Here is a 23,007-nt window from a genome sequence, read left to right on the forward strand (position 1 = left end):
CACAGGCTAGCCCTTCAGTTTTAGTGTGAGGTCAGAAAGAAGTGCTTTAAGTCCTTAGAGAGCTTAATATGTTATTATATTTATTATTTTTAAAAATACAAGGTTTGTTACTAAATCTTAAATTGGATCTCTCTTTGTTTCTCTCTCTCTCACACACACATATGCACAGCTTTTCTGATTTCTCTTGAAAATTTACATTTGGCAGGGCTAATACTGCATTCCTGTGGAGCAAATGCTGGATTATTCAAGTAATCTGATGGTGTTTAAAAGCTCCCCCTTTAGAAACTTTGCCACAATACCCTACAACTTTCTTTTGTTTTTCAATTAACTGCTTTACAGATAATGAGATGGTTAACTAACATCACTGACTCAATGAACATGAGTTTGACCAAACTCCGGGAGACAGTGATGAAGGACAGGGAAGCCTGGCGTCCTGCAATCCATGGGATCTCAAAGAGTCAGACACAACTTAGTGACTGAACAACAACAGGCTACTTTACACTTTTATCTTTGGGTATTTTGTTTGTGATCCTCATGATGTATTTCATATTTATCGTATTATTCTTTCTAGTAGTATTTGCCTTGAAACCTGCCCACTACATGCAACAATTTTTAAAAATGGAACATGCTTGGATTACAAATGAGATACCAGGAACAGACTATGTCTCATTCTAGTGGGTTTGGTTTCCTCTACCCAGCCCCCTTGTCTTCTGCTGCCTGTGAATTCTTGTAGAACTTCACTTCTTCCTTAACTGTTGGTTGTTCCTTGGTCTCTGAGTTAAGACTGGAGGATGAGGGGAAGGGATGCAAGATTGTGTATTCAGTAGGAACTTTAAATCTGCAGGTCAAGAGAAAGGTGTAGGCTGGATATAGCATCACTTGCAGCAAGTTATGGTTATTACAAGAACTGGAGTGCAGATTAGGAAAAGAAGAGGACTAGAATGAAGTCTTGGGAAACTAGCATTAAGGAAATAGATGGAAGAAGAATAGGAACCAGCAGACAATGAAAAAAGGAGGTCTGAGAGGTAAGAGGGAAATCAGGAAAGAAGGGTGTCATGTAGGCCAAAAGGGCTTCCCAGGTGGTGCTAGTGGTAAAGAACCTGACTGCCAATGCAGGAGACGTAAGAGATGTGGGTTCAATTCCTGAGTTGGGATTATCCTCTCGAAGAGGGCATGGATATCCATTCTGGTATTGATACCTGGAGAATCCCATGGATGGAGGAGCTTGGTGGGCTATGGTCCATAGGGTCTCAAAGAGCTGGAAATGACTGAAGTGACTTGGCACATGTAGGCCAAAAGTAGAGTTTTAAGAAGGAAGGAATGAAAAAATAAGCTAAATGAATTAGAGAAGCTAAGCAATCTAAGAATTAAGAAGTCACATTTTGTTTGGTCAGCTAGGAGGTGATTCCTATACTGATGATGAAATGTTCAGCTTCAAGGATGTGAGGATTTAGTAAACCTTTGACCATCTGTGTGAATGTATTGATGTTAAAAGGATGAAATGTTGTTCATTCCAATCTTAGTAAAATTCTTTTATCATGTCAACAGCATCATAGAAAACAAGAAAATGAAAAACAGTAACTTGATAAAAAGAAATAATCATATAGATGAATTATAATTAATTATACTTTGGAAAAATATATAGAGTTATCATCTAAACTGGGACACTTTTGAAAAGAAAAGGGCTAGCTTTTAATAATTGAATTAAGTACAAACCTCATCTATCCTAGGCAATCTGGAATGGATGTTAAATCTGATTATATAGTTCACATTTTTTGAGTGCTCTGTTCCAGACAGTGAGATGAATTCTTTACTAGCATATCTGATTTAATGAGTAAGGGTTTCAGTTGCTATCAGAAGCAATTGCTTCTTTGTAAATACTGAATTCACTGACAAAATTGTGATACATAATTTTGATGTCTTTATTGACCTTAACTCTATATTAAAAAAAAAAAAAGATGGTACCCATTATACCAAATTGTGTCCTAGGGAATGGGGAGATGAAAATGATTATAGTTCTAATTGTTAATAATCTACTGGTGGAGTTGAGAGAATCTGGGAACAAGAGTAAAGTGTCATGATAGTGTAGTTTCTGAAGACCCCAACTAGTGTTTTAGTACATTATGTTCTGTATTTTTTAGGGTTCAGATTATTGTGTGTTTGAACAAGGTAGAGTTTGCTTTTTGTAAAAAGTTTTACCAATGGAATAGATAAGGTATAGTTAACTGTATATAAAAGTGAATTTTTCTCTATCATAGAAAGTATATTCTATGTGTATGTGTGTATATATATATATATATGTGTGTGTGTGTGTGTGTGTATACATATATATATATATATAGAGAGAGAGAGAGAGAGAGATCAATTCTTTATAGCAAAGGAATGCATATCTATATCTTTAATGGAATTTTAGTTGAACTCACACTGTATTCTGTGAAGGGTCTGGCATATTTCTCTGACACATCAGGTAGATATGTGTGGCATTAATTAGCATAGGTATTGCTATAAATGACATGTCATTCCAGGACAACAAAAAGTTTTTGTTACTGATGTCAATCATTCACCCTTTGTCAGTTCAAAAGGCTTCCCTAAAGGAATGTTCATTGATCTTGCACTGATCCAAAATACAGCAAAACCATTTCTGTGTTCTTGAAACTAAAGTAGGACTACCTATGTTTGAAAAGCCATATGGAAATATTCATATAGAATGTATGTTGATAACCTTTAATAGTAAGACTATTGAGTTATGCCAAGATTAGTTGATCTTTCTAAAACAAAGTATACCAGTTTTCTGTAATCCTAAAATCTAGCCTTGAATGAGTTTTCTCCTTCAGTAACATTAATTTTTGATAGTCAGATTTCTGTTTGTTTCACCAGAAATAATTTTGTGATATTCCAGGTAAGTGATTGCAAGTACCACTTACACTGGTTAAAATCAGCAGAGGCTCACACAAGTACCAATTTGTGATTAGATGGATGACTTAAAGAAATGCTTCTGCCCACATATATTTTTTTTTTTTGTATTTAGCAATTATGATATAGCTATTAATGGGCTTCATTTGTTTACTATACTGCCACTATAGTTTTTTTTGGGGGGGATAATAATCACAAGTAAAAGAATCTTAAATTTCTGAGCAAAAACTGACTTTTCAGTGCTAGCAGACATGTTTCCCCCAGCTATATTTTATTTCTGATTTTCTCTAAATGTCCCCCCTACATTCTAATTTATTATTTAATGGAAAGCAATATGAATGACTTTAAGATAAGGCAACAGTGTGTGATCCAGAGTATGGTGCAAGTTGAAGACATTTATCTTAATATTTCATTTTAATGAGGCAGAAAATATCCATTATTAGAAAACTGCAGTTGGATAAAGTTTGTAGAATACAATTAATTCTCTTAAAGTTATGAATTTTCATACCACCAAAGGTCAAACAATCATGTATTATGTTTCTGTGTTCTTGTGAAAGTAAGATGTATTGCATTTTTACATTGTATAGATTCCTTAGAGAATTAACATAAAATCAGATTAAAATGTCCTTGTGTCATATACTTTAATTTGACCAACATTCTGTTAGAATAGCAGTTCCAAGCTTTGTACCATCTTCACAGTTTATACTCTAGATTTCTTGCCCTGCCTACAGATTCTTTACTGTCTGTTTCTGGTCGGTCTCATGCTCTTGAAATCATCTTTTTTATTATTCCATTAAAATTTTTTAAAATGGATTTTCCTTTACACTTTTCTAATCATCCTGTAATTCTTTAGCCCTAAGACATTAAAATGAATGAGTAAAAATATTTGATACCTAATCGTCTCTGCCAGTCCATTCAAACTCATGGATTTTCAAAATTATGTTAAAGTCTTTTAAAAATACATTTGAGCAGGCTTTTGTAGTCATTTGGATTTTGAATATTAATTTTCTCTTGCTATGCTGCTTAGCCATAAAAATGAAAAAGAAGATAGATGTGGGTTTCTTTTAGTGGTGTTAATTTAAACTACTTGATTTATTTATTATAATATTCAACAATGGCAATTCCTATTTTCTCTGTTCACTTCAGATCCAAAGGAAAATAATGAGAAACCCCCACCCCCCAGGACAGTAAGAAAAAAGTTTGATGCATTTTGTAATAATTGATTAAAAGTATAATTTCCCCCTAGATCAAACAAATAATAGAAGTCTGTTGAAGCTTTGTCCTGACCTATTCTGGAAGTAGAAGAATACCCTGGAGAAAGGAGCATTGTAAGCACAAAGAATAAAACCCCTCAATCCTGGGAGAGAGAATTAAAGTCTAACCCTCCAAATGTAAGTCATCTGTACTCTATGTTTTCCATCTCTCTTTTTGTGGCTGGCTGCTCAGGTGTTAGTAGAAAAATATGTGATGACAATATTCTTTGCATTTGTTTTTCTCTACAAAATATACATTTGTTTTGGTTGGTAACTTAAATTTGTATTTGTGTTAGTGTTTTCTAACTAATATAAGGTGATGCTTTACAATAATAACACTCAATGCAAAATGGATTAATTTTTTTTAAATTTTATTTTATTTTTAAACTTTACATAATTGTATTAGTTTTGCCAAATATCAAAATGAATCCATCACAGGTATACATGTGTTCCCCATCCTGAACCCTCCTTCCTCCTCCCTCCCTATACCATCCCTCTGGGTCATCCCAGTGCACTAGCCCCAAGCATCCAGTATCGTGCATTGAACCTGGACTGGCATCTCGTTTCATACATGATATTTTACATGTTTCAACGCCATTCTCCAAAATCTTCCCACCCTCTCCCTCTCCCTCTCCCACAGAGTCCATAAGACTGTTCCATACATCAGCGTCACTTTTGCTGTCTTGTACACAGGGTTATTGTTATCATCTTTCTAAATTCCATATATATGCGTTAGTATACTGTATTGGTGTTTTTCCTTCTGGCTTACTTCACTCTGTATAATAGGCTCCAGTTTCATTCACCTCATTAGAATTGATTCAAATGTATTCTTTTTAATGGCTGAGTAATACTCCATTGTGTATATGTACCACAGCTTTCTTATCCATCCATCTGCTGATGGACATCTAGGTTGTTTCCATGTCCTGGCTATTATAAACAGTGCTGCAATGAACATTGGGGTGCACGTGTCTCTTTCCCTTCTGGTTTCCTCAGTGTGTATGCCCAGCAGTGGGATTGCTGGATCATCAAGCTACCAACAGTATTCTTCACAGAGCTAGAACAAATAATTTCACAATTTGTATGGAAATACAAAAAACCTCGAATAGCCAAAGCGATCTTGAGAAAGAAGAATGGAACTGGAGGAATCAACCTACCTGACTTCAGGCTCTACTACAAAGCCACAGTTATCAAGACAGTATGGTACTGGCACAAAGACAGACATATAGATCAATGGAACAAAATAGAAAGCCCAGAGATAAATCCACGCACATATGGACACCTTGTCTTTGACAAAGGAGGCAAGAATATACAATGGATTAAAGACAATCTCTTTAACAAGTGGTGCTGGGAAAACTGGTCAACCACTTGTAAAAGAATGAAACTAGAACACTTTCTAACACCATACACAAAAATAAACTCAAAATGGATTAAAGATCTAAACATAAGACCAGAAACTATAAAACTCCTAGAGGAGAACATAGGCAAAACACTCTCTGACATACATCATAGCAGGATCCTCTATGACCCACCTCCCAGAATATCGGAAATAAAAGCAAAAATAAACAAATGGGACCTAATTAAACTTAAAAGCTTCTGCACATCAAAGGAAACTATCAGCAAGGTGAAAAGACAGCCTTCAGAATGGGAGAAAATAATAGCAAATGAAGCAACTGACAAACAACTAATCTCAAAAATATACAAGCAACTCCTCCAGCTCAACTCCAGAAAAATAAATGACCCAATCAAAAAATGGGCCAAAGAACTAAATAGACATTTCTCCAAAGAAGACATACAGATGGCTAACAAACACATGAAAAGATGCTCAACATCACTCATTATCAGAGAAATGCAAATGAAGACCACTATGAGGTACCATTTCACACCAGTCAGAATGGCTGCGATCCAAAAGTCTACAAATAATAAATGTTGGAGAGGGTGTGGAGAAAAGGGAACTCTCTTACACTCTTGGTGGGAATGCAAACTAGTACAGCCACTATGGAGAACAGTGTGGAGATTCCTTAAAAAACTGGAAATAGAACTGCCTTATGATCCAAAATGGATTAATTTTAATTTTATTTTCTGGCAGAGAACTGTTAAGAATTTTGAGAGTATTCTGATGAAAAGAAGGTAACTTCCTTTGATTTAATATGTGCATTTGTGCCATTATAATCCCTTTATGCTCTAAACTTTGATTCCTTCTTTTTCTTTTATATTTCTTCCTACCTGAGAATAAGACTATCTTAATATATCTACTTAAATCCACCTTTCAGTAAGAGAGACAGTAAGTCCTTTTTCACTTTGCATGGTGAAAATGAATCGGACTGACTTTGTATCCATACTATAAAAATATATAAATTTTGTCAGCTTAGTGTATTGGAAAGACTGATTTCCTGTTTTGTTAGGGAGAACTTAAAAGATGTCTGTTAATGATTTTATAGAAACATAGAATTCAGTTGCTATTCAGAAATTGGTAGAAAGAAGGATGACTAAAGGCAGGACTTGTTTTAGGAAAATTATTTGGGAAGAAATTTCTTATCATCAACACCTTTATCTGGGAAGTTACCTCATGTATCATCCTTGCAGTAAGGCAGTTTATATGTGATATGATGGCTTAACTGCCAGAAATTTGACTTTGTTTAATAATTGATTACCTTTTTCATTTGTCAGTGAAAAGACTGAGTGATAGTATATTGTTTTCATTCTAAAAGGTCCAGAGTATGCAGTAGGTAATAAATGCTTACTAGTGTTGAATAAAACCAAATCATAAATTCTCCCAGTTATCACCAAAATTTAAATATGAGTCTTTACAGATTTTGAATGTGATATTCTTAACCACATAGCATCTGACAAAGTTGTCAAAGAAGTCTGCAGTGAGAATCCCTCATCATTTCTAGGTTCACATTTAATCTTATTGTTTGGAATGTCTGATAGAGCCAGGAAACACTGTGGCCATTCCTGACATTCTATACTTGTGAGTTAGAAATCTTAAATTTAGCACAAACTATGCATAAAAAATAAGTCTTAGAAGTTCAGTTCACAATTTTTCATCATTGAATTAGAATAGACAACTTAGAGAAAGACTGCAAATATTAGTATTGCTTTCAGGACATAAAACAATTGCTTTTCGCTTAAAACTTTTTTATAACCAAAAATTGTGAGGAAACTTTAAAAAGTTATTTAAATTTGATGGGTTGGTAGTGAACCATGTACTGGTTTGAGGTTGATGAAGAATTGGAAAGCATTGTCATTCACAGAAAAAAATTCTGATCTTCTCTACAGCAATGAAAGTATAATGTATAGCAACAGTAACAAGGTTGGATCTCCTAAGGATAATGTTGATTAAAAACATCCAGATCTAAAAGAATGAATGCTGTATGATTTCCTTTATATGAAGTTCCAAAGCTAGACTTTGGTGTTTAGGGATGTAAGAAGTGATTATAACAAAATAAAGATGATGGTTAAGTTCTAGGTAGGTGGTTGAAATTGAGGTGAAGGTTCTAGGACCTTCTGGTGTTTCAGCAGCTTTCTGTTTATTCACTAGGCTGGTGGTTGCATAAATATTTGCTTTATACAAAATCATCAGTGAGAAACTAGATGTTTCTCTACTAAGACTGCAAAGTAAAATGTCCCCTCTTAGACATCTATTCAGTATCATGCTGGAAATCTTAAGTAGTAAGATTAAAAAAAAAAGGGAATTAAAACACATACAGATTGGGGAGGAAGAAACACAGTTGTCTTTTTGCAGATGACATGATTATCTATGTAGAAAATCCAAAAGATGATTACAATATTGTAGATTACAACAACAATATTAGGAAAACTACAAAATTCTGATGAAATAAAATCAAATATCTAAATGGAGAGATATTCCATGTTCATAGATAGACATACTCAATATGATTATAATGTCAGATCTTATTAACTTGAAGATTATACATTTAGCATAATCCCAGTCAAATCCCATAAGTTATTTTGTGAATATTGATAAACTAGTCCTTAAGTTTATAGAGAAAGACAAAAGACCCAGAATAGAAAAAAAAGAGCAAAGCCAGAAGACTAACACCACCTAACTTCAAGACTTTGTTTAAAGAAAAGACCCTGATGCTGGAAAGATTGAAAGCAGGAGGAGAAGGGGACAACAGACGATGAAATGGTTGGATGGTTTCACTGACTCGATAGACATGAGTTTGAGCAAGCTCCGGCAGTTGGTGATGGACAGGGAAGCCTGGTGTGCTGCAGTCCATGGGGTGGCAAAGAGTCTGACATGACTGAGCAACTGAACCGAACACAATCAAGACAGGATGGTATTGACAAAATAATAGATCTTTGTAACAGACACTAAAGAACCTAGACATAGACCCACACAAGCTCAGTCAACTGATCTTTGACAAATGAGTGAAGGCAGTTCAGTTGAAAAAGGACAGTAATCTCAGAAGTGGTATTGGAACAACTATTTGTACAATTTTATGCAAAATAATAGACACAAAACACATCCTTGGTATAGAAATGAGTAAAAAAGGGATCATAGAACTAAGTGTAAAATGTAAAACTAAAAGACTGCTGGAAGGTAACATAGGAGAAAATCTAGGGGATGATTTTTTAGATAAAATACCAAAAGTACAATCCATGAAATTAAAAAAAAAGTATGCTTGATAAGTTGCACTTCATTAAAATGAAAAACTTCTATTTTTGGAAAGACATTGATAAGGGTATTGAAAGACAAGACACACACTGGAAGAAAATATTTGTAAAATACCTATCTGATAAGGGACTTGGTATCCAAAATAAACAGGGAACTCAACAATAAGAAAACATAAAATCCAATTTACAAGTGGGAGAGAGCTTTAGAGGGATCTCACTGAAGAAGATAATTCTGATGGCAAATAAGCATATGAAAAGATGCTTGGTATTTATATCATTAGGGAACTGTAAATTAAAACAATAAGATACCACTTACTTTGCCAACAAAGGTCCGTCTAGTCAAGGCTATGGTTTTTCCTGTGGTCATGTATGAATGTGAGAGTTGGACTGTGAAGAAGTTCTGAGCGCCGAAGAATTGATGCTTTTGAACTCTGGTGTTGGAGAAGACTCTTGAGAGTCCCTTGGACTGCAAGGAGATCCAACCAGTCCATTCTGAAGGAGATCAGCCCTGGGATTTCTTTGGAAGGAATGCTGCTAAAGCTGAAACTCCAGTACTTTGGCCACCTCATGCAAAGAGTTGACTCACTGGAAAAAGACTCTGATGCTGGGAGGGATTGGGGGCAGGAGGAGAAGGGGACGACAGAGGATGAGATGGCTGGATGGCATCACTGACTCGATGGACGTGAGTCTGAGTGAATTCCGGGAGTTGGTGATGGACAGGGAGGCCTGGCGTGCTGTGATTCATGGGGTCACAAAGAGTCGGACACGACTGAGCGACTGAACTAAACTGAACTGAATTTACCTCGTAGAATGGCTGAAATTCAAAATACTGGCATCACCAAATGCTGCCAAGGATGTGAAACAAGCAGCAAGGTCTCTGATTTGTTGTTGGGGGGAATGAATACAGCTTCTCTGGAAAATAATTTGGCAGTTTATTATGAAGATAAGCATACATACAGTCTTCACTACTATGCAGCCCACCTACTGCACTCCTGGGTAGTTACCCAAATGAGTTGAAAACATGTCCATGAAAAATTTGTACAATGTTTACGTAAACTTTATTCATAATTGTCAAAACTAAGATGCAAATAGAATGCCCTTTACTAGATAAATGGATAAGCAAACTGTGATATAGCTAGACAATGGACTGTTAATTCAGTTGATGAAAAGAAATGACCTATTAAGCCACAAAAAGACATGGGGAACCTTAAATGAATATCACTGAGTGAGTTAAATCATTTGTAAAGCCTACATACTGAGATTCCAACTATATGACATTCTGAAAAAGGCAAACTGTGGAGACAGTAAAAAGCTCAGTGGTTGCCAGGGGTTGAGGAGAGAGAAGGACGAATAGGCAGAGCACAGGAGATCTGTAGGGTGGTGAACCTATTCTGTAAGGTTCTTTAATGACGGGTACATAGTATTATGTGTTTGTCAGCTGTATAATTGTGGAACTATACAACACAAACAGTGAACCCTAGTGTGAACTCTAGACTTAAGTTCATAACTATGTTTTAACATGGTTCATCAGTTGTAGCAAATATAGCACAGTATTGCAAAATCTGAATAATAGAAGATGTGTTTTGGAGATGGAAAAGATGTATATGGGAACTGTGTAGTTTCAGTTGAATTTTTCTATAAAAGTAAAACTGTTCTAAATAAATGAATCATGCTTTACTTTAGATATGTTTTTGCATGTCAAATATAATTTTTTAAAAATTAAGAAAGCAATCTTAAAATGATTCTGTTAAGTAGAATTCTGAGAAAAAGTGACATAGTATCATATTTGATCTGTCTACTCTGGATATTCAAGCTTTTTAAAAAGATAGGGTTTTAAAATCATTATTTTCTGATTTTGTAAAGCACTTCCCAGAGAGCTCAGCTGGTAAAGAATCTGCCTGCAATGCAGGAGACCCTGGTTCAATTCCTAAGTTGGGAAGATCTGCTGGAATGTGTTTTACTTGGGGAAAGTGCTAATATCAATATAGGAAAACCTCTGTGCTTGCATATATTTAGTTAACTTTTTATGAAAATTTATGTAGAATAAACTTGTCTTAAGATAGATAGTTCAGTTTTGAATTAAAAAAAAAATATATATATATATGTTTTTACCCCAAACCCATATACCCAAAACCCATTCTGTAGTAAAGAAATGATGTTTACTGAGTTTTTTGTAGCTTCTTAAAATTTAATGCATTTTATGCAGTGGTCCATCCTCCTGAGACACTTAATTGGGATTTTAATTTGTAAATTTTAATGTTAGCATGTTGTAAAAGAAATGAAAAACAGATGCACTTTGTATTCTCTCTTTGGATAGAAATTTTCAAATGCAGTTTCAGTTTAAAAAGTACCAGATATGTTTATTTTTTTTTGCTAGCCTCTAACATTTTTTTTTTTGCTTTTCTTTTTTCTTCCTCCTTTTCCTCTTTTTCCTCCTTATTTTTTCTTTCATTCTCAGTATATTCTAATATTTAATGTTTGAAGGAGTGAGTATAATCTTATTTAACTAGTTGACATTAACAGAAACCAGAAATTTATTATTCATAAAACTGAAATTTAAAAATCCCCCTTTTCTTCAAACTCTGGATATGGCTAGGCTCAACACAAATGTCTAGGGAGAATGCATCTGTTGCTATTGCATTTTTTTTGTTTCCCTGAAAACTTGGCATTTGTAAAATATCTTTGATTTTGATTTGTCTTGGCCAAAACCCAGATTACCAGGGAATTACATTTTTAACATATTCAACCAAGAATTATCTTTGTAACAACTTTTCTTTTGCCATATTGAAATTTTGGGAATAAAATCAGATTTTGTTTGAAAAACCAGCTATGGTTCTTCATAATGCCAGAATGAATTTTTTTCTATGTTAAAGTGATACCACACAATACTTAAAATTTGCCTAAAACTTACTTTAAGCATACCGTGGAAGAAAGATCATTTTTGCATTTGACACACCTGGGTTTGTTCAGCCATATATTTTTTATATTGATCTTGGTAAGTTTTATATGTGAAAAAAATGATTTTCATATAGGGTTTTGTGAAGATTGAATGATCAAACTTTAAAAATACGTGGCACAGAATAGGCACTTAATAGTAGAGATCTCTTACCTTTTCTATGCATGTAGAAATGTTTGTTAAATATAAGTACGTGCGTATGTTTTCATGTATGTATGTGTTTATATATGTCTCCATCTTTGTCTCTATATATAGCAGTGTGCAATACATAGTAATTTATTCTATTTATTAAATTCTGAAGCAGATAATTATTCTGGAAAGGATATAGTTCCATAATTCAGGAAATATGATTTCTATCACCGCATGGAAATACTTAAAAAGTTATTATTTCTTTGTGGCCTAGTATTTCTGTAACTTTATATTAACCTACCTGGAATTTTTATAAATTCTTAAAAGAAGATCTAAAGAATGTTTATGTTTCTTTTACAAATTCCCAGCAGGCAATAGAGGAATTTTTTCCTCCTTCAATGATATATCAGAGGATGATATATAGATATATATCCTACATTTTTGGGGGGTTCAAAAAGATTTGCTTTGGTCAATTTGAGAGGCTATATAGGAATATGGAAAACAAAATAATTTAAAAAAAAGAGGAGGAGTTGAATCTTCCCAAAAAATTGATATTCATGGGATTTAGTTTTCATTAGATAACAAAGTACCAGTTTCTTAGGGAAGCTTTTTACAGCTGTCTTCCTAACTGATTTGAATCTTTGTAAGATAGTAATTCAACAAAATGAGGTGTAATATCCATGTTCTCTTACAATGATGTAAGCTTTTTTGCAAAAGCAGCTGTTAATGTCTTAAGAAAGTAACCCACCTGAATGTGTCTTGTGACTGCCGAATGACTCCCTAGAATCTTAATGAATGGATTGCTCTCAGACCCTCAAGGGAGGATTGTAACAAAGAAACAGAATACTTAAATGCAAGGCTAAAACTCATCCAGCTATGTACCTTATCACAAAAGCCTGACCTATTGGTTTTAAGTGCTTATTATTTTTTAAAAAAGGCAAACTAGTTAAAACTTTTGTAGTCCTGTATATCTCTTCTATTTTAAGATAGTAAAGACAAAACTTATTAAACACAAAATAGATGGTAATCTCCAAATCCATTTGAAGGATTAATTACCCTTTTGAGTCTACTTCCAAGCTAATGATGCAAAGTGATATCTGAAAAAAGGGACTGGATATTCCTGGGATGAATGACTATTTTTTAGTGGGTATGTGCCATGCTGTGCTTATTCGCTCAGTCATGTCCCGACTCTTTGTGACCCCATGGACTGCAGCCCACCAGGCTCCTCTGTCCATGGAGATTCTCCAGGCCAGGATACTGGAGTGGGTTGCCATGCCCTCCTCCAGGGGATCTTCCCAACCCTGGGATCAAACCCAGGTCTCCTGCATTGCAGGCCGGTTCTTTACCAGCTGAGCCACCAGGGAAGCTCACAACTACTGGAGTGGGTAGCCTATCCCTTTTTCAGGGGATATTCCCGACCCAGGAATCGAACCAGGGTCTCCTGCATTGCAGGTGGTTTCTTTACCAGCTGAGCTACCAGGGAAGCCCTTAGTGGGAGTATCGATGATCTATTAATAGTTTCGTGGAGGTGATGATTCTACCCATGCAATTATCACTTAAATGCTTCATTTTTATTATAGCCCAATAGAACAGTATGAGAACAACATAGTGGCCTTGGGGAAAATGCATATAGTTTGAAGGTATATTTTCTCCTAAAGATCATTTCTGCTGAACTCTCTTAAATGTTCAATAATTTTTATTATTGTACAACTTAAAAGGACCAACTTATCTTTTTGCAAGTAAGACTGTACCACTTTTCAATATAGAGAGTATATTTTAGTAGATTTTTTACCTAAATAAATAGCCATCCACTATCTCAGATACTTAAGCTATATATAAAAGCATTTCTTGGTCAGCTGATCTGGGCAAATTGGTTAAGAATGTCTTTCCCTGAAAATTATTTTAAAGATTCTCTTCACTCTAGAATCCAAAGTGGTAACTCTCTTTAAGATTTTTATTTTAAAATCTTGTGGAAATACACAAGATAACACAGTAAGCACTCACATATTCAAATTTGACATATGTGAATATTTTGTTATATTCAAATCTGTCTTTCTTTTTTTAAAAAATACAATACCACAAATAAAGCAAAAACTGTGTGCTCTCTTCTTGTCTCTCTCTCTCTAGAGAAATTTACTGAATTTGGTGTTTATCTGTATTCTTATTCTTTTTTTGTGATTTTAACATTTATGTGAGTGACATCATATTAAATCTGCCCTTCTGAAGAAGTTTTGCTTTCAAAAATTATATTTAGGGGCCTTATCCATGGTGATAAACACAGGTCTGATTTCTTAGGTTTTTTAAGTTAGCTAGTATTAAAGTAAACCTTGTACATTTATGAGTTTTGCAGTTACATACTGATAACTGCAGAAGTTATATATGAACATTGTGGTGAATTTTCACAGAATGGACAGATCTGTGTAATCAGTACCCAGCTAAAGAAATAGCACACTACCAGGTCTCAGAAGCTCCCACTCAGAAGTTACTATCCCTCCCCACCCCTGCCAGGGAATCAGTATTCTGACCCCTAACACATAGATTAGTTTTGTGCTTTGAAACGTTATATGAATGGAATCATTTAGTACATAGTCTTTTGTGTGTGTCTGACATTTTTAGGTTTACATGCTTCCTCCACGTTGTTGTGTGTAGTTAAGGGTCTATTCTGAGTGCTATATAGTATTCCATTATGTGAATATACCACTGTTTGTTTATTTACACTTGACTTTGGGATATTTGTATTGTTTTCACTATTAGGACATTTGTATATATCCTTTTCATATTTTTATGCATATCTGTATAGCTTGGAGGAGAAATTTTGTATGATAAAATATCTACATCATTGTGTCAACTTAGTGTCTGTTGTGTGCTTAGTTGCTCATTTCAGTTCAGTCACTCAGTCATGTCCGACTCTTTGCGACCCCATGGACTGCAGCACGCCAGGTGTCCCTGTCCATCACCAAACCCCCGTAGTTTACTCAAACTCATGTCCATTGAGTCGGTGATGCCATCCAACCATCTCTTCTTCTGTCGTCCCCTTCTTCTCCTGCCTTCAATCTTTCCCAGTATCACAGTCTTTTCCAGTGAGTCAGTCCTTCGCATCAGGTGGCCAAAGTATGGGAGTTTCAGCTTCAGCATCAGTCCTTCCAATGAATATTCAGGACTGATCTCCTTTAGAATGGACTGGTTGATCTCCTTGCAGTCCAAGGGACTCTCAAGAGTCTTCTCCAACACCACAGTTCAAAAGCATCAATTCTTCGACACTCAGCGTTGTTTGTAGTCCAACTCTCACATCCATACATGACTACTGAAAAAACCATAGCTTTGACTAGACAGACCTTTGTTGGAAAAGTTGCTCAGTTTTGTTGTCTTAGTTGCTCAGTCATGTCCAATTCTTTTGACCCCAGTCCATATCCTTGCCTGGAAAATCCCATGGATGGAGGAGCCTCGAAGGCTACAGTCCATGGGATCACAGAGAATCAGACATGACTGACTTCACTATACTATACTATGGACTGTAGCCCACCAGGCCCCTCTGTCCATGGGATTTTCGGGGCAAGAACACTAGAGTGGGTTGCCATTTCCTGCTCCAAGCAGTCTTCTTGACCCAGGGATTGACCCCAGGTCTCCTGCATGGGCAGGTGGATTCTTTTACCACTGAGCCACCTGGGAAGCCCTTAGTGTCTATATCCTTAGTTACCTTTATGTAGTGTCACTGTCAACATTAGTAGACACTGCCATGCAGTCTTATAAAGTTTATATCCCAATTTACTGTCCCATCATTGACGCATGATGTCCCATCAACTCATGCATCAATGTTTCTCCATTTCTTGCCAACACTGAAATTGTCTTTTTCTGTTTTTACCATTGTTGTGGATAATACTTAGGTTTTAATTGCTCCAAACATTCCATGGTTTCATTCAAGCATAGCTATTTAAAAATCCTTCTTCAAAAAAAAAAAAATCCTTCTTCAGTAAATGAACAGTTCAACTGTTTTCAGTTTTTTAATTATTCCAAACACTAATGCAGTGAATGTATCTGTATATTTCTTTTTGTGTACATGTTTGAGACTTTTGTTAAGGTTGTAACTTACAGTAGAATATCTGAGTTTTAGAATACTACATCTTTATTTTTACAATGTACTGCTATATGTCTAATTGAGTTATATCACAAAGTGATACTTTTTATTTCATTATAAATCATACTCAAGTACAGAGTATAAATGTTGCTTTTTTTAAAGAGCATTATGTAAAGCTTAGGGCCAGATGATTTGGGGAAAATTTAATGGCGAGAGCTCCTGGCATTTAGATTAAGTAAAGAGCTTCCATTATTATTGTTTTCACTCTTGGATTAAGCATATTAATTATATTGCTTATTAATTAATTGATTATATTGCTGCACAGTGCTCATTCTAGTGTCCATTACAAGTCATGTAAGCTCTCCCACCATACATTTAAAGTAGCTTCTTTCTATTTTTTGAAATCTATTTACTAGAGTTCTGTTCTTACCTGTATAACAAGAGTCATTGCATATATTTGATTTTGATATTTAATCACCCAATGGCATTATATACTGAGATAGTTTGGAAAGTTTATATAATTTGACTGATAGAGTTACACACTCGTGATATTCTTATTAAAGATTTGATCCTAAGCAAAATGGTGAATTGCTCCAAACATTTGCTTTGTGCCACTCCCACTGAGTTTTATTAAAGTGGCATATGCTTTTATTTTATAGTTTTTAGTCAGTAATACTAAGATATTTATATTTTCTGTTCAATGTAAGAACAGAAAAAGTTAGTATTGGTAGGATGACCAAGTGAAAGTCGCTCAGTCATGTCAGACTCTTTGTGACCCCTCCATGGCTTCTCCAGGCCAGAATACTGGAGTGGGTAGCCTTTCCCTTCTCCAGGGGATCTTCCCGACCCAGGGATCGAACCCAGGTCTCCCCCACTGCAGGTAGATTCTTTACAAGCTGAACCACAAGGGAAACCCAAGAATACTGGGCTATCCTTTCTCCAGTGGATCTTCCCAACCCAGGAATCAAATCAGAGTCTCCTGCAGGCAGATTCTTTACCAACTGAACTATCAGGGAAGCTTAGGATGACCAAAGGAAGACCTTTAATCTCAAGTCTTAGGTTTGATCCTATTAGTGAGATAAGTCAATATTTTTCTTAAAGAAAGAATTCAGTTAGTTTATCTGTTACCACTATTTAAAAAAATAATTTCCATTTCTCATTGCCCTTTTCCCCACCAGGATCTTTAATTAATCTTAATCTAGTCAACCTTTAGTTTCCCTCTTCAGATGAGAAGTGCATGTTGCTACACATGTTACTCTGTCTCCCTCTTTTTTCATTGTAGATATTGACAGTCTTCTCTCAACCAACAAGTGTGTTTTGAACTAACAAACCAAATTTCAACTCAAAATTTAATGTTGATTTTTCAGAGTAAACCCTTAGTACAGGTACATTTTAATTGAGCCTTCAATTATTGCCAGCTTGTTAATTTCTCAAAAACCTTTTCACTTAACTGGGTCTTAGAATCTTTGTGCAAAAGAAAATTTTAGCTTTGTTGTGCAGTTTAAAAATAGCATTTCTATTGTGTTCCTGTTTTCTTATGGTTAAAGTGATCTGAGATTAAATTTGTCTTATTTTAAATCTAGTTATATTTGAATTTAAATCTAATATATCATGAATTGAGGTGTTTTAAGAAATGTAATTTCTCAATAGTTTCATTATAGAGATGAATGCTGATGAATATGATGGTTAATGAAAATATTAAAAACAGTAATTTTTGTTTGCTATTAGATTTTAAGAATCAGTGTGATAAGATGCCATCCTGTTTTCCACTCAGTACTTTTCATGCAGTGTTGTATAAATTTCTATATACCACAGTCAACCCTGTGTCCCTACTGCTCAGATTAGTACTGGTGCACAGTCCACATTTAATACATATTGGGTGAATGAATTGATTTGGACTTTCTCAGAAAGTGTATTGCCTCTTTACACTGTACTACAAGGTGAATGGAAGCTTTTGCCTTGAAGTGCAATCCTTTGGAAGATCACATTGAAATGAAATGAGTATGAATTATAATAGCTGAGAAATTAGTATCGTCCTGTGTAACAGGAATAATACCCCAGAAAAAAGTTTCTCAAAACTGATGACAAGTCCCTACTGTAACACAGCATAGTTTTCTGGGTTTGCTCTTTTTATAACTCAAAGGAACTATATTTTGCTTAATTAACAAAGATCATTTTCTTCAAGTCCCACCTTTGAATTAAAAAAAAAGAGAGAGAAAATAAACTATGCTATATTATAGTAGGTACTTATTTACCTTAAAAAATCTAAAAATGTAAATATAGTAGTTTCTGAGTTCACTCAGAGAGAGACAGGGCTATTGTCATCAGCTTTGAGAATTTTTCTTGGAGTGTAATGCCTGTGTAATTTCTCTTCTGAATTTTTTTTTTTTTTTTGACTCCTGGAACAGTTTCCTTTTCTACAAGAGGGGACTACATGATTGAATAATGTACTGATTGATTCCTTGAACAAGTTTCTTTGAAGATATGTATTAGACCATGTAATGCATACAAAGATGTGTTGTCATGTCTTGTTGGGTGTCACCCCTTCAGCTAGGATCCTTTTCATGGGTTCATAACTTTTCATTCTTGTATTGTCACTTTATTAGTACTTTGTAAAGGAGTGAATGTAATTACATGTGTTTAGACTGCTGTGCATGCAAAATGCTGGGCTGGAGGAAGCACAAGCTGGAATCAAGATTGCAGGGAGAAATGTCAATAACCTCAGATATGCAGATGACACCATCGTTATGGCAGAAAGCAAAGAGGAATTAAAGAGCCTCTTGATGAAGGTGAAAGAAGAGAATGAAAAAGCTGGCATAAAACTCACCATTCTAAAAACGAAGATCATGGCATCCCGTCCCATCACTTCATGGCAAATAGTTGGGGAAACAGTGGAAACAGTGACAGACTTTATTTTCTTAGGCTCCAGAATCACTGCATACAGTGAATGCAGCCATGAAATTAAAAGATGCTTGCTCCTTGGAAGAAAATCAATGATAAACCTAGACAGCGTCTTAAAAAGCATAGACATTACTTGCATACAAAGATCCATGTAGTCAAAGCTATGGTTTTTCCATTAGTCATGTACAGATGTGAGAGCTGGACAATAAAAAAAGGCTGAACACTGGAGAATTGATGCCTTTGAAATGTGGTGCTGGAGAAGACTCTTGAGAGTCCCTGGGCAATCCCACCAGTCAATCCTAAAGGAGATCAACCCTGAATATTCATTGGGAGAACTAGTACTGAAGCTCCAATACTTTGGCCACCTGACACAAAGAGCAGACTCTTAGAAAAGACCCTGATGCTGGGAAAGATTGAAGGCAGGAGGAGAAGGGGAAGGCTGAGGATGAGATGGTTGAATGGCATCACTGACTCAATGGACATGAGTTTGAGCAAACTCCAAGAGATGGTGAAGAACAGGGAAGCCTGGCATGCTGCAGTCCATGGGGTAGCAGAGAGCTGGACACTACTGAGCAACTGAAGGACAACAACAGACTGCTGTGCTTAATCAGAAGTCTCTCAGTGATATTAGTGTTGATAAATCTTAGGGCGGTTTCTGTCCTTTGCCTTTCCTGAAATACTTAACACAGCTGACTGCTTCCTTATTTTATCAGCTCATGTTCTCATGGCATATTCTCCCACTTACTCCTTTTCCTAAGTCTCTTTTGTGAGTCTTTCCTTTGCCCATTGATAAATATAGGTATTTTCCTGTATTCTCTCTTCATCTTTTCATTTTGTGTGTTCATTATTTTAGATGAGCTCCCTTACTACCAGAGCTCTGATTGCCACTTTTAGTGTTGGGGCTCCCACTTTTGCATCTCTAGCTCATATTTTACCTCTGAGTGTGAGATCTGCATTTACAACTTTCTTCTTGTTATCTTTACTTAAATGTCCCACAGGGATCCATCTAAAATTCAGCTCATTGTCAACTCTTGTCTCACCTATAAAAATATGATGGAAAATATGCTTCTTTTATGCTGTGTTATGTCTTACTGAATAGCAAGCACCATTATACTCCCAGTTGCCTATGTCAGAAATGTTGGATCACTAACATTGGGTTGCTTGAACATCTCCTTTATTCTTCTGTTTACTCTCCTTTGTTGTTGTTCAGTCACTCAGTCATGTCAGAGTCTTTGTGATCCCATGGATTGCAGCATGCCAGGCTTCCCTGTTCTTCACTATCTCCTGAAGCTTGCTCAAACTCATGGCCATTGAGTCAATGATGCCATCAACCATCCCATCCTCTGTCGTCCCCTTCACCTCCTGCCTTCAATCTTCCCAAGATCAGGGTCTTTTCTAATGAGTCAGCTCTTCACATCAGGTGGCCAAAGTATCCTAGTCTCATTAATTAAATCTCCAAATTTGATCAAAATGTTTTTCTTTTTCTACCTCCCAGTGATACTACGCTAGTCTAAAACATTCACTTGGATCACTGCAGTGACTACCTGTTTTACTAAATTCTTAATGCCCTTTATCTTAATGCTGCCTTCTGACTCACAGGGTAGCAACTTGCCTTTTAAAAAAAGATTGGATAATATTTATTTTCTTCTTAAAATTTTGCATTTGTTTTCTCTTGACCTTAGGGTAAAATATGAACTAACTCTTCAGAGTATTCTGTCAGTCAGTTCAGTTCAGTTGCTCAGTCATGTCCGACTCTTTGTGACCCCATGAATCGCAGCACACCAGGCCTCCCTGTCCATGACAAACTCCCGGAGTTCACTCAGACTCAAGTCTATCGAGTCAGTGATACCATCCAGCCATCTCAGCCTCTGTCGTCCCCTTCTCCTCCTACCCCCAATCCCTCCCAGCATCAGAGTCTTTTCCAGTGAGTCAGCTCTTCACATGAGGTGGCCAAAGTACTGGAGTTTCAGCTTCAGCATCATTCCCTCCAAAGAAATCCCGGGGCTGATCTCCTTAGAATGGACTGGTTGGATGTTTGGACCATGCTTGTCCCCTCTAGTGTCATCTTTTTCTACTCAGTATATTTTGGACTCTTCTTTTTTACTTCACTTACTCTGACGTGATTTCATTAATTAATGGCTTTGAGTTCTTTTGTGTTTTGTGGCTTGTGTGCATATTGTTCCTTCTCTAGGACTTGATAATGGATGCATGGGGCAAAAATCTGGGTGATCCTAAGACTTCAAACTTTGTAATTATATTTTATGTACAATCTAAGCACAAAAGAATAATATACATATTAGCCCTCTTTATCCTAACCTCTTGCAACCTGAAATGTTTTAGAACTGCTCTTTGTGTAGTGATTCCCCAAAGATACCTTGCACTTGACGCCTCTGTGTGCTTTGCTCTTTTTGTTGGAAAATACTCCTCTGCCTTTGTGGTAGATGAACCCCCTACTGTCCTTCAAGACACAGTTCAAGCACAGCTTCTCTGAGACTATGAGCCTTCAGAGTTGTCAATGACACCTTCCTTTATGTCACCTGTGTACATTTTGCAGAAGATGTACCTGAGACTTGGAACAGTTAAGTAGCTGCTCCAGTTATTGTTATAGAACCAGAATTTGAACCTTCACCTGTCTGACTTTGAAGCATCAGTTTTTAACTATCCTTTGTTAGACAACAGCATCAATAAGAAAAATAAAATAATATATGAACTAAGTAGCTAAAAAATCTTTTATGTCATCAATGAGAAGAAGTGATAAGACTGATAAATAAAATGTTTGATAGAAAGAATAGAGGAATCCTTATCTGTAGGATGATACAACTTCTAATCCAGTTTAGCTCAGCTTTGTTTGTAACACCCTAAGATGTCTCTGGTTCTCAAAAAGGATATGAGGTCAAACTTCATTTAAATAGGCCATGAAATGAACAAAGTACTTTTAATTAATAGTGACAAATATGCATCATGTTTATTGTTTCTTATTTTCTAGTTGCTTTATGTATTTGTGTCTTTCTCCCTTCAACTTGATTGTTAAGTTTTTCTGGAAAAAAGCATGTCTTACGTTTTCCTAGAATCTCCTATAATGGTTGATTCTACTTGATAATTATTTTGGGGTACAAAATAAGTGATAGTATCTTAAATCTTCATAACTTAATTTTACAAAACTTCAAATATTTTCCAATGAAGTGATGCAGCTAATAATTTGTTTATACACACCAATAGTCGGAAACATTAATGTTCATGGAAAATAGAACTAACTCTTCAGTACTGGATTCAATATTATTGTTTCAGAAAGAAAAATGCTCAGGTATGCATAATGCCAAGGATATGCTCAGTGAAGAAAAGCAGCTTATGTTGGATCTAGGCTAGGAGAATGCACTATTCTAACATTTAACTAGTAGGTGAGTTTAAATATCTACACAACTCTATCTTAGGAATTATTTTGCCTTTTACTTTTCATTTTCTTCTGAATATCAAGAGATATTCACATTTGAAAGGACATATTCTTACTAGCTCAAATGAGTTTTTTTGGTAAATGAATTGAATATAAACAACTATTGTGTTTGTCGTTTTTTTTTTTTTTTTTTGTAAGAAAGATTTCAAGCTAAAGATCCTAGTCATATAATTAAAAGAACTAATCCCATTCAATCCTTGAATCCGTCTATAGAAATAGAATTCTTAAAACATATACACAAAAGGGAATATGGTGCCTGTTGAATTTTATATTATATTCAGTTGAACTATTACACTTCTAAAACAAATTCAATTTTGATTAGGAAAATGAATCTTTTACAGGGTATTTATAAAAATGTATATATTATAGGCCATCACTAGTAGTAGGGGAGTTGAGGGCAGAGAAGTAACATTTGTATTACGTTAAATCAGAGAAATAATTGCACTTGGCAGTTTTTGTTTGCAGAATGCAGGAAGGGCTGAAGGCTTTTGTACAGTTCAAAGAGCACATTCCACAGATACAGCAGTTGGTTGCCTGCAGGGATCCTCAGAACTGGGGGGTGGTGGTAGAGGTCTGTATCACAGAAGTCCAGGCTCTTGGGCTGTGTTTGCTTTTTAAAAAAAAATATTTGCACCTTTTTTGAAAAGTAGTTTGGAAATTATCCTTGTATAATTTAAGTATATTTTAA

The 23,007-nt window shown here is 35.5% G+C and overlaps 1 protein-coding gene across 42 annotated transcripts in view; it reads left to right on the forward strand.

The window, feature by feature from the left end:
* Positions 1-23,007, forward strand: part of FOXP2 (forkhead box P2) — a 665,882-nt gene that overhangs the window by 81,010 nt on the left and 561,865 nt on the right. For 28 of the 42 annotated variants that reach the window (XR_015162584.1, XR_015162585.1, XR_015162586.1 and 25 more), the window contains one exon: positions 4,160-4,304. The exons of 11 other annotated variants lie outside the window; for them this stretch is intronic. The gene's annotated coding sequence lies outside the window, so the exon portion shown is untranslated. Of the gene's footprint in view, positions 1-4,159; positions 4,305-23,007 lie in introns of those variants that run through there. 3 more of the 42 variants (XM_086396660.1, XM_086396683.1, XM_086396657.1) reach the window with 1 other exon arrangement.

Source organism: Bos grunniens, chromosome 4 (genome assembly GCF_055505025.1).
Source record: "Bos grunniens cultivar Pamir isolate PY7600 chromosome 4, Bosgru_T2T1.0, whole genome shotgun sequence".
Taxonomy (NCBI): domain Eukaryota; kingdom Metazoa; phylum Chordata; class Mammalia; order Artiodactyla; family Bovidae; genus Bos; species Bos grunniens.